Source organism: Lampetra fluviatilis, chromosome 4 (genome assembly GCF_964198595.1).
Source record: "Lampetra fluviatilis chromosome 4, kcLamFluv1.1, whole genome shotgun sequence".
NCBI classification, from domain to species: Eukaryota; Metazoa; Chordata; class Hyperoartia; order Petromyzontiformes; family Petromyzontidae; genus Lampetra; species Lampetra fluviatilis.
Genome location: NC_136278.1, coordinates 7,937,513 through 7,949,757, shown reverse-complemented (window position 1 = coordinate 7,949,757; position 12,245 = coordinate 7,937,513).

Below are 12,245 nucleotides of genomic sequence, written 5' to 3'. Positions count from 1 at the left end.
GATGTGTAAGCGTGCCCGATGTGTAAGTGTGCCCTATGTGTAAGTGTGCCCGATGTGTAAGCGAGCCCGATGTGTAAGCGAGCCCGATGTGTAAGCGTGCCCGATGTGTAAGTGTGCCCGATGTGTAAGCGAGCCCGATGTGTAAGCGTGCCCAGTGTGTAAGCGTGCCCGATGTGTAAGCGAGCCCGATGTGTAAGCAAGCCTGATGTGTAAGTGTGCCTGATGTGTAAGCGAGCCCGATGTGTAAGCGTGCCCGATGTGTAAGTGTACCCGATGTGTAAGTGTGCCCTATGTGTAAATGTGCCCGATGTGTAAGTGTGCCCGATGTGTAAGTGTGCCCGATGTGTAAGCGTGCCCGATGTGTAAATGTGCCCGATGTGTAAGTGTGCCCAATGTGTAAATGTGCCCGATGTGTAAGCGTGCCCGATGTGTAAGTGTGCCCGATGTGTAAGCGTGCCCGATGTGTAAGCGTGCCCGATGTGTAAGCGTGCCCGATGTGTAAGTGTGCCCTATGTGTAAGCGTGCCCGATGTGTAAGTGTACCCGATGTGTAAGTGTGCCCTATGTGTAAGCGAGCCCGATGTGTAAGCGAGCCCGATGTGTAAGCGTGCCTGATGTGTAAGCGTGCTCGATGTGTAAGCGTGCCTGATGTGTAAGCGAGCCCGATGTGTAAGTGTGCCCTATGTGTAAGCGAGCCCGATGTGTAAGCGAGCCCGATGTGTAAGCGTGCCCGATGTGTAAGCGTGCCCGATGTGTAAGCGTGCCTGATGTGTAAGCGAGCCCGATGTGTAAGCGAGCCCGATGTGTAAGCGAGCCCGATGTGTAAGCGTGCCCGATGTGTAAGCATGCCCGATGTGTAAGCGTGCCCGATGTGTAAGTGTGCCCGATGTGTAAGCGAGCCCGATGTGTAAGCGAGCCCGATGTGTAAGCGAGCCCGATGTGTAAGCGAGCCCGATGTGTAAGCGAGCCCGATGTGTAAGCAAGCCCGATGTGCTCAGACATCATCTCAGTTGGGGTTTTTTTTCTCTCTCCTTCTCTCTCTACCACCGTGATGCTCCGTGGACGGCAGTCGTGTGGGTCTGGTTATACAATTATCACTAATGGCGTTTGGAAACCCTTTGACAGGGGTAGGTAGTCACAAGCGCACCTGCACATACCGGCTTGCTTCAGTGCAACATTAATGCTGTGTTACATTAAACACGCTCTTCTGGAACGCGGCCATGCTAACAGTTACAATAAGCTAACGTTTTTTAGTCTTAAATTAAAGCCAGACAACGGGAATTGATTTATAATAGCACTTTGGGGTTTTTTTCGCCGCACTTCAAGGTATGTAAACTAGCAATTGTTGCATGGTATGTATACAAATTTCAGTTGTTGTTAATGGATATACCCTACCGGCTTGTAATATTTGTGATGTTAATTTTCTTTGCAGCCCTTGCAGAAATTCACGTGGTATTGCAGTTAGTATATATATTTTTTAAATTTATGGATACATGAACTTTAAGCGTTAAACAACACACATAACACGCGTGAAGAGCACCAGAAGCCGTTGTGCAAATTCAAAAAATCATCAGAATTTCCTGCGGTGGTGTATCGTTGGTCCTCTCGTCCGAGCTCACGGTCAAGATTCGTTCGAGCAAATGCGACCGACTGGCAGCAGCAGTGAGCGACAACAGTGGACTGGTTTCGTCCTCATTGGCACTCATCAGCACGGTATAGTTGTCAACCAAGCCAACTTCGTTTGAAGCGTATAATTGCTGCACGAGCGTCTGTTTTAATGCACATGGCAGCTGATTGTGGTTGAGTGACCAGCGTTGTATTTTGGTCGGCTTTAAAAGATAAACGTGGTCCACAAATGCAGTAGTCGGGTCGATGTTAACAACGAAGACAATCTGACAACCGTATTTTTGGGACGTTAATTCCCCAAATATGAAGGCCCAAATGTTGTTAGTTGGGTTTACTCTTCAGTCAGGCCGAGTCCAAATGTTAACATTGCTTTAATCTCTTGCCGAAAACATCATCATCATCATCAGTGAGCCAAGTTCTTCGCCTTGCCTTGGACTGTGATCCCACGGTGAGTAAAGTACACGAGTTGATATTCGAGCCACGAGTTTCTCATCATCGAGACGTTAATGCAGCTCGCTGCTGCAGCAACAACAGCAACGATTTAAATGCGAATGTATGTCATGCAACTCGCATCTCAAGTCATGTTGCCCTAAGTGAATGGCTGTCTTGGTTGTATCCGTGATTTAACCAGGAGATGAAATAAACCCATTGAGACGCGTATGAAAAAAAAAACACTGCCTCTTTTGCAAGAGGCGACCCTAGTCAGAGGGGGAGGTGGATGGGTTGTCAGGGCAGGGAAACAAAGAAGGGGGAGGGGGAAAGAGAGGAGAGAACCTCCCAAGCAACAGCTGATGTCGTCCAAAGAGCAAAAACCAACACGCGAACTCCGATCGTCCTCGCAGCAGCAGCGACGGATGTTGGTTTCCTGGCCGTCGAACAAAGGCGGTCACCGCATCGCGCGCTCTCAGATGCGCTACAGCGGCCGTCTGGAACGCTCTTCCTTCCGAAATTTGGAAACCACCAGAGGCTGTGCACCTTTAAATCGTCCGGATTGAAAACTCATTTCTTTCGAACGGCTTGTTGCTGTGCTGAGTTTGTTGTCCTTCCCCCGCACCTCCGACGAGCACGCTTGGCTACGTACGGTGCGAAAGGAGTGCAACGTGCCGTACATACGAAGCAGCAACCCTGGGCCCAACACCAACAAGAGCAGCGGCGACGGGCCCCAGGTGCAGGCGGGGTACCGTGGGCCATGCCCGGCAGTGATAACGAGGCCCGCGGGCAAGTCGAGCAGGGGCCGGACCCTTCCTATCCTGCGTTTTGATAAAAAAAAAAACATTTTACTTCTGATTCAAGCAGGCATGTCCGGATCGGCGAAATATTTCCACGCCCGCCATATACCAACACCCAGAATGCCCCTCTCGCGGTGGGGTTTTTTTGGGGCACGGGATAAGTCAGTCGACAAAAGAGCCGGCAAAATATTCAGTGCTGAAAACCAATCATTCGAAAGATCCGTTCCCTTTGGGGCAAGCGTCACGGCACCCAATCGCTGGACCCAGGGCTTCCATTGCAGACGGAGCTGTCCGGGACTGCGTTCCAGAAAGCAACGTATCCCCCCAGGTACCCACCGGGCGCTATAAAACATTCTTGTGGGCACGCACACGGTGACTAGATATTGACGCAAAGCTTTCGTGACTGCATGAATTCATATTCTTTGGGTCTTTCGGTAAAGTCACGTAGGAAAAGGTGGGTGATGACGACGATCGCTCGTGATGCGATCGAAACGTCGTAGTTTTTGTTGTCATTTTCTTTGAACCCATCTACGTGACTTTACCGAAAGACCCACAGCAGGTGACTAAATATTTTCCTGAAAGCTCCTAGGGCTGGGTTGTCGGCATAAGGGACTAAACCACTAGAGTACAAAGTTACATATATATCTACGCATAATAATTCGATGTTATCGTCGCCTCAATTTCTGTAATCTAACGAACAGGTTTATAGGACAAAGAGTAGGGCGAGATGGTTGGACGTGGCGTGCCAAAAGTAATTCCCGACGGAACAGTGATTCCCGACTGTTCCGTCTGGAATGAAGAAGTGGATGTTGCCCAAGGTCGTGCACGAGCGGCGTACGAGGACCGGGGCGCGTTCACCATCCCCGGCGTGTCGGAATGAAAGCGACGGCAAAAAAAGGAACTCCAATCGAGTGAATCCAGGCGACATACTCACGCCGCAGTGGCGAGATGTTAACAATCTCGCCTGGTGTACAGGAGGTCGTGGGTTCGATTTCGACGCTGACGCCTGCTGTACATTTGGCGTTTGCACGCTTCTCTCTCGCCGCGGTCGCGTGGAGTTTCCACCCCCTCCCCCCCCCTCCGCATGTATAAATCAACGTGCGTTTAGAGGATTGGGCTGCTGTACATTTACACACGATAAGCCACTTCGTTGAGCCATCATTTCGTGGCCAGTTCGCTTCTGAAAAAAGAGCTACATAGCTCAGTGGGCCTTACATGGTAAAATAAAAAAAAACTGTTTAGTTTATAGTTCTAGGACAGTGCGTGATGGTGATGATGATGACGAATGGCCGTGTGCACTTTGAGCAGCAGTAAGCAAAGTCTCGGCTCACGACACGCAATCGTTGCGGCATCTCCGCTGGGTTTGTAGTGCCCTCTCGTGGCTGTCTCGGGTCACTGCACTCAGAATCTGAATATTTGTACTGGAGGAATCCGATGAGCTATAAAGCTCTTTTTCAACAGACAGTCCACAGACTTCGCCGTGTCGACAGATGCAAAATTAATGACGAGCGAGAGTGTGCAAAGGGTAGTACTGTACTGAACTCCCATGTGCTATCGCCGAATTAATGCACGTCACATTAAAGGAAGCTAAGCGGGTATGAGCCTGGATAGCGCTAGGAGGGATGTCCCTGGCTCTGGTGATTGTCTATTTTTCACTTTCACTTGTCAACCTTGGAATACATGGTATTCTCGCCCCCCCCCCGCCCCCACTCCTCGGATGAGATATTTTTTTATTCATCAGAACATCATGAAGGTCACTATTGAGAAGGCAGCCATTCGGTCAATTAGTTCACCAGGGCATAAAACCACGTGAGCTGGAAGGCAGCCAGTTGCCCAAGCTCTGTGGCCTGCTAGTAGGGAACAACACATGCTGGGTACAATCCCAATAGAGTTCTGTAATGTGAGGGTGGTTTTTCAAATTTGGTTAAATTTGGAGCGTGACGCAGGCACAAAATGGGCCTACTCTTGCGAAAGACATCTTGGGATCTTTAACGATGACGCGTATATATATATGTTTTCTATGATTAATGCCGCAGATATATGAACGATTAGGGTGGCCTTTGGATTCTTATTATTGATCAGTACCGGGTTGGTGAAAGCATTTTCGTTTTACCCTCCCGACTGAGAACTTTGACAAATGGCACCCTGCTTGGATGGGTGATCACCATGCAATGGCGGAGCCAGGGTTTTCAGGTAGGGGGGGCAACCCCTCCGGCAATGAAACATGATAGAGGAGTTGTTAGTAAGTGACGACTTGTCCCTTGCTTTTTATTCGACGCGTGTGCGGCGATGGCGCAGCCATCGATCGAGGGTCGAAATCGAACCGCGTTGTGTGATCGGCATCGCGCTCGCTGAAGGTGTTGATGCCTTCAGGGAAGTCGTGTGCTCTGTACGCAACTGCGCATAATTATGAGTCACTTATAACTGCTTTGTTGTTACTTATTGCCAATTATGGACTCAGACTATTGTCCTGTCATCTCATAGAATCCCTGGCACATAATAATATGCTACACAGTGGCAGTGGGGGTCGCAAAATGCCGATTTATTACGAATAAACCCCAATGATCCGATATAAATTAGGGATTTCGATCGGATCATTGGGGGGTGGGGCATGTGCCACTGCCACCATGCACAGGTTGTTACAGGCTGCCGCGGGGCCGACATCATGGACATGCCGCAACATTCGCTGTTGTAGCGTACATTTTCTATGTTCCCTCGTATGTGTCCCCCCCCACCAACCCGCACGGACCAGCGTGGTGATGTTTGGTCAAATAATCCCCACGGATTTGCACAGCGCGAGGAGGCCCTCATCCGTCAGTGGATTGACGAAAGTCCGTACATGTATGTGTGTTGGCGTGATCGACTCCCAGAAACATTGTTTTTTACACCACTGTTTTACAACGGGCTTTGAGTCTCATCGGTAGAGAAAGTGGGGCTTGATAATTGTTTTTTTACCCTTCTATCTGGCAACAAAACTGACACCTTTTTTACAAGGAGTCATGTTTGCATAGACCACAATACCTGCAGTCATAATGCAAACAAAAACATAACTCTGATAATGTATGCACTGTCCTTGAACTTGATTGGTCCACACCCGAGACAGCTTTCCTTAGAGCCTAGTCTCACATGGGTTGGACCAGATGACGCCAAAAAAACAATTATCATATTTTTTACTGGCAAATGAGGTTCCAATGGTGTAAAAGTGGGGCTTGCTAAACCGATACTGCTGGTTTCCCTCACGGTAGAGAGGCCAGAACCCTCCACCAACATTACGGAACCCGTTCGACACCAAACAGAAAACGGTGCGCAAGCACAATAGTTTTTGCACTTCGCGTATTTGCTCTTGCATCATCTGGTAAGTATTCTACTCCCTACACGACCCGCCACCGACGGCGTGGCGAAGTATGGTCAATCAATCCCCACAAATGTCACGGCGTGTGGGAGGTCTTCATCCGGTCGTGGATTGAATGAGAGGCTGTCATTTTTTCGTCTTTAATTAAAGACATCCAGTGTTGCTCATTCCTTTTTCAATTACATAATGGACATTGCAGTGCACATGGTTACTTTCCCAACGTACAACTCACGTCATCTCAGTGTCGTGTCGACAAGGTCCGTGGGTTGTGGTTGGTAGACCGGCTTGCTTTGGACGGCCGACAGATATCGTTCTACGTCCTCGTGTCACAAGACGGCGGCGACTTGATGGAACGCCGACAAACCCCGCACGAACGCCATACCTCCGTGTAAAAGCGTGGCATGGAAACGCAAGCCGCGCATTCCACTTTTTGATTTATTAAAACCACTCCACGTCACTTGACATGTTTGGCATTTGGTAACAAGCACTGAGAATCATTTGGCAGACGCTTGGCGCTCCGTTCACAGGCTTGGCCAGGCGAGGCCCCTTGTCTCCACGGCAGGCGCCAAACCATCAGCAGCAGTCTTGCCATTCCTAATTCAATGTGGAGCAGCTGATTCTTTTGGAAATCAGTCGTGCGTTTAATTGGGCGTGGCACAGTTTGGTACAAGCAGACGAGCCACCAAAATCGATAGTTTGGAAAGGTGCGTTTTGTCGTATCAGACTGCTTCGTGTTTTGTTGATTGTCTTCTTCTTGGTTCTTTCGGTAAAGTCACGTAGAAGGGAAACAATAAAAGAATAAAAATAAAACATAATAAAATAATTCTCACGACGTTTCGGCCACAACGCAAGCAGCCGTCCTCAGGTGAAGAACAGGTCTGTCGGAAAGACAGCGTCTGAATGGGCACCATCAGGCTTGGCAGCGTATATTTAAGCTGGGTTGGAGGGGGGAAGGGGCGCCTTGACAAATGAATTTGCATATCAAGAGGAATTTAGCATATTTATGTTGTTTGTCATTTAGAGGAGGTCTCATTGAGGAGATGGAGCAATGACAGTCAGCTCATTGTGCAGCTGCCAGGTGGATTATTACTTTGCCGGATCGTGAGAGATGGCAGTGGCGGTTTGGAGAGGCCTGCATCCAGCAGTGGATTGATCAAGGCCGATGATAATGATTAACACATTTACAATTGTGGCTCATTTTTTAAAACGTGAACTAGCAGCGATCATACACACTGACAATGAATGACATATGCAGGAAAAAACAATTCTAAAATAACACGTTACGCAAATCAGAAAAAAAAAGAATTGCGAATTTAGTTTTGTTTTGATGTGCTTTTAAACGTTTACGATGAATACTTACGATTTAATTTATTTAATAGCATTTGTACAATACTTAAACATCCGTTGTAGTTCATGGAAAATGAAAACGACATTGCAAATATTTTCTAAACTGCATAAAAAGTACACACACACGTATGATAATGATTAGTTTTGATGGTTCCGTGAAAAATGAGATGATAAAATAAAATGCAAACAATCCGTACACGCTTGCGACTAAGCATAATTCTTTCGCTTGAAATGTACCTTCGAATTGAACAAGACTTATGATGCCATGCCCTTGCGAAGGGCAGGAGGTTGATGGAAAGTTTATTGATGGCCTGGGACTGCTTTGTGTCTGCCATTAAACTTTACTGCTTGCATGAGCTGCATGGTCAGAAACGGACAGCCTTGCAGTATCGAGAGAGAGGTCAAATATTTATTTTGCGATGTGGCGGGCCCTGACTGTGACATTTGTGAATGGCACAGATTCGTGGTTTTATCGTTGCTGATGGTGTTGGTTGTGACAAATGGCCATGAAAGCCATCAACATTGAAATAACCTCAAATGCAACCTCTTATTTTTATAAAAATATATATATATTTTACAGCCCTAGTCAGTGCACTGCTAGATGAAGATTTTCTCTACATGCCTTGGAGTATGGTTTGACGATAACTTCACCATGCTGGATGGTGAAGGTGGTGCCCAGAATATGTTTCGATATCACTCACCACTGATATTAGCCATGGCCAGGAACTGAACTCAGGGTGGCCAGGCTTATAGCGCAGTGCAGCAACCACTGCACCGCGTCACCACCCGCATTACTTAATACAAATCTCTGGTTTTTCTATATTCTTTGAAAGTCTCATACACGGTGGCAGTTTGACGAAACTATTAATTCCACCTAAACTTTTCCAATCTCGCGGGATGTGTGCTGGTGGATGGAATAATAATCTAATAATAGATGCACAGAGGCAACGGTGTGATGATAATGCTGCAGTGCCAGGCTCCACCAGACCAGATTCTCCTGGGAAGCTGCACGGGCTGCGTGCGCCCATCTGGCGGAGTAATCTCTGATGATGAAGCCACTGCCAGCGCAGTTTCAGTCACCCACCGCGTGCAGGTGAGGAGTGGGAGTCGTGCTGCAGTGGTTTGCGAACTGCGTTGTGAGCCCGGTGACCTGAGTTCAATTTCTGGCCATGGCGAACATCAATGTTGGGTGATGTCTGAACTGGTCCTGGGTCCACCCTTCATCAACCCACACTGACTAACGTGGTTAAATGTGTCGTGGGGAGGCCCTCACCCAGCAGTGGATTGTTAAAGGGCTGTAAGTTGGTTTTTTTCAACGATTATCACGTACATTTGTCAATTTATAATGGAAAACCCAGGGTGGGTTTTTTGTCTTGTCAAACTGGAGAAAGTACTCTGGGCCGGATCCATCCAACCCAGAAAATAATTCCATACTCGGCACACCACATCCAGTATACCTGGGCCTGAAGCTTGACCCCTTGGCTTGTGTTAGGGGGGCATAGGTTAGAGAGGAGACACCCAGGTATGTGCCCTCTGTCACCTAATTTACATCGTAATGTGCCAGCAACCAAAGTTACCCAACACTGCATGTTTTTTGAAATTATGCGTGGGTTCACATGCAGTGCAATTCACTGCTGGATGAAGATCATGGGGATCTGTTTGACCACACTTCTCCACGATGGCCAGGGTGGTCAGCCCAGAAGTGGTTCAAATACTACATATAGCGATGTTAGCCGTGGTCTGGACTCGAACTGAGGTGGCCGGGTTCAGCGTGCGAGTGCCACCTCTCCACCCGGGGCCGTTCGCCAACAAGACGAGAGACTGGAATGGCTTCGTCATCTCGTGATGACGCGGGGCACCGATATCACAATGCGGGTGGGTCGGTGCGGGGTAAAACTGGGGGAGAATTTACAAAATAAAAAATTTGACATTCAAAAAAACAATCTCATCCGTGCTCATTGTTGTCGCGACAACTCGCGATAGAGCGTCAGAGCAAAGCGCGCACGGCGCTTTGCGATCGAGCGGAGGCCACACGCTGGCCCCGAAACTGAACGCGACAACAAGGCGATTGTGACATTTTACCCGCGGAAATTTTTTGCGGGCCCGCATCCAGCCGTCTCGTCCGTCTTTTTAACAACGGAACTCTCCCCCCCCTCCCCCCCCCCCCCATTTTTTTAACGGCGCGCAGATCCACGGTCACATTGCCGCTCGTAGAGTGCCGTTGACGCGAGCGATAATTCACGGTGAGATGTTGGAGGTGGTGCTGGTGGTGGTGGTGGTGCCGTAGCGTCCGCTGCGCGTACGTAGATCTCGCCTCCCGCACCAACCCCCCCCCCCCACCGCGTCCCGTCCCGAATGGGCCATCCGACCTGCCGCTCGAATTCCGTGCGCGCGTCGCTCCCAACACACTCCCCACCCCCCATCCCCCCGCAAGTTGTCGTCACGAAACGCTGCCGAAATAGATGGGCAGTGGCTGCCCTTAAAGTGTTTGTCGTGGTGGCGTGGGAGGTGGTGGTCTGCGTTCTGTGTAAGAGGTAAAGGTGCAGCCCTGCTACGGCTCGCTCACGCCGTGCGTGTGTTTAACGTGGCCTTAAAGTGCACCTAGCCTGGCACAAGCGGCGAGGTGGCGTACGGCGGTTGTTGTGTCTGTGTGTGTGTGTCTGTACCCTGGAGGTGCTCGCTAACAGCACTTGCCCCTACAGTCTGTTAAGGCTATATGGGGGATCTTTGTCTTTGTACGCTGAAGGGGAGCGGTAGTGTAGCGGTTAGCGCCCTTCGCTACAAACCCGGCGACTTGGGTTCCAATCCCCCTCGCGGCCAACGCCAGTGACGGTTATCTGAACCGGTCCTGGGCATCCCCTAGGTCGACTCAGCCTCAAATGAGTACCTGGTGTGATGTGTAAAAGCATCGCCGCTGGGGAGACAAAGGCGGCCCGTTGTGGTGCTGGCCACCCACCTCCTCGTGTGTCGTGCCGGCCTTCATAGGTGCTCGCGAACAGCACTTGCCCCAAAAGTCTCTTGAGGCTATACGGAGGATCTTTGTCTTTGTTTGTGTGCAGTGAGTTTGTGTGGCCCCTCGCTGCTGCTGCTCATGCTATGGAGCTTGGATGGTGGCAACGTGGAATCGCGGCCACTTCTTCAGGGCTGCCCGGCGATCAATATCGATCGTGAAGACGCGTTAACTTTCTCTTGACTCTGTTCAAGTTCAAGTTCATTTATTAGGTATAGCCCTGTGAGCCATTCGGCTCTTGAATCGGGTGCAACCGCAACGAACAAAAAACAAAAACATGAACAAAAAAACATCTTAAAGTGAATATGTGACTGAGTGCAAACAGAAAATCCAAGAAAAGACAGCAAAATATTGCAGAAAAAACACCGTACACCAACGTTGTGTGCAAAAATCCGTGACGTGAAACCGATGGCACAATAAGATGTAATTATTACTAATATAATGAGCCAAGAATGTCTGTGTGTAACGCGCGTGACGTCACTCCACGTCGACCAGCCCCCCTCATTAATAATCATGAGCAGGTGAGGCCTTCCACATGGACCACCCTCCGTCATTAATAATCATGAACGGGTGACGTCATCTCGGCGTCAATTTATAACCCTCACTACAAAGGCAGAACCCTCACGTCACGCGATCTCCGTAACGCTGTTGAGACATCAAAGTAAAAAGGACGTCATGATGAACAAGGGATTATAACCTTTCAATGAAATAGGTCTGTGTCACCGCGCCCTTACAAATTGCACACGCATTAATGCAATGAATATCACGTCGCGGTCTGCTTTCCGCTTGCAAGTTTCAGATTTACTGCAATACACCCGTCCTTGGACGGGCTATAGGCTAGGATTATCATAACGACGATGACACTCCATGTCCTGAAGGGATGCTAATATTTTCTGGTTTTACTCTCCTGTCAGCCAGTCCTGGTTAATGCAGCGTGGACATGTGCATGTACAACCCGATTGTCTCTCTAACACGTAGGCTTTCGCGACCAATATTATTCATAATCAACGTTTTTGGGTTTAGATCGCGTTATTTATAAATGTGTCGTAACCCTCCACCACCCGACACGGCCAATCAGTAAAAAAAGTGTCACGTTGACAAAAGACAAATAGTTCACTGCTTTAGCCCACCGGTGTGTTGAAGCGTGAAACCACAACATTTACAATTTTTGAGTACGACGTTTCGCTGGTAATTGCATCCAGCATCATCGGGCAATTCGCCCGATGAAAATTGTAAATGTTGTGGTTTCACGCTTCAACACACCGGTGGGCTAAAGCAGTGAACTATTTGTCTTTTGTCAACGTGACACTTTTTTACTGATTGGCCGTGTCGGTTGGTGGAGGGTTACGACACATTTACAAATAACGCCAACTAAACCCAAAAACGTTGATTATGAACGATTGTCTCTCCACTGCTGGATGAGCACACTCCACCCCCCACCCGACACCGGAGCGGGACATGGAGGTTATTTGCCCGCACTTTACCATGCTGCTCAGCGCGGATGCGGGAAGGGTTAGGGAGTAGGGCTGAACGATTAATCGATTTCAAATCGAAATCGCAATTTGAAACAATTCGATTAGCAAATCGCAAAGGCTGTTATTTTTCGCGATTTGAAAAGTCCTATTACTTTCTTATTGGAATTGTTTTATTTTTTATTATTATAACTTTATTTATTTCACTTA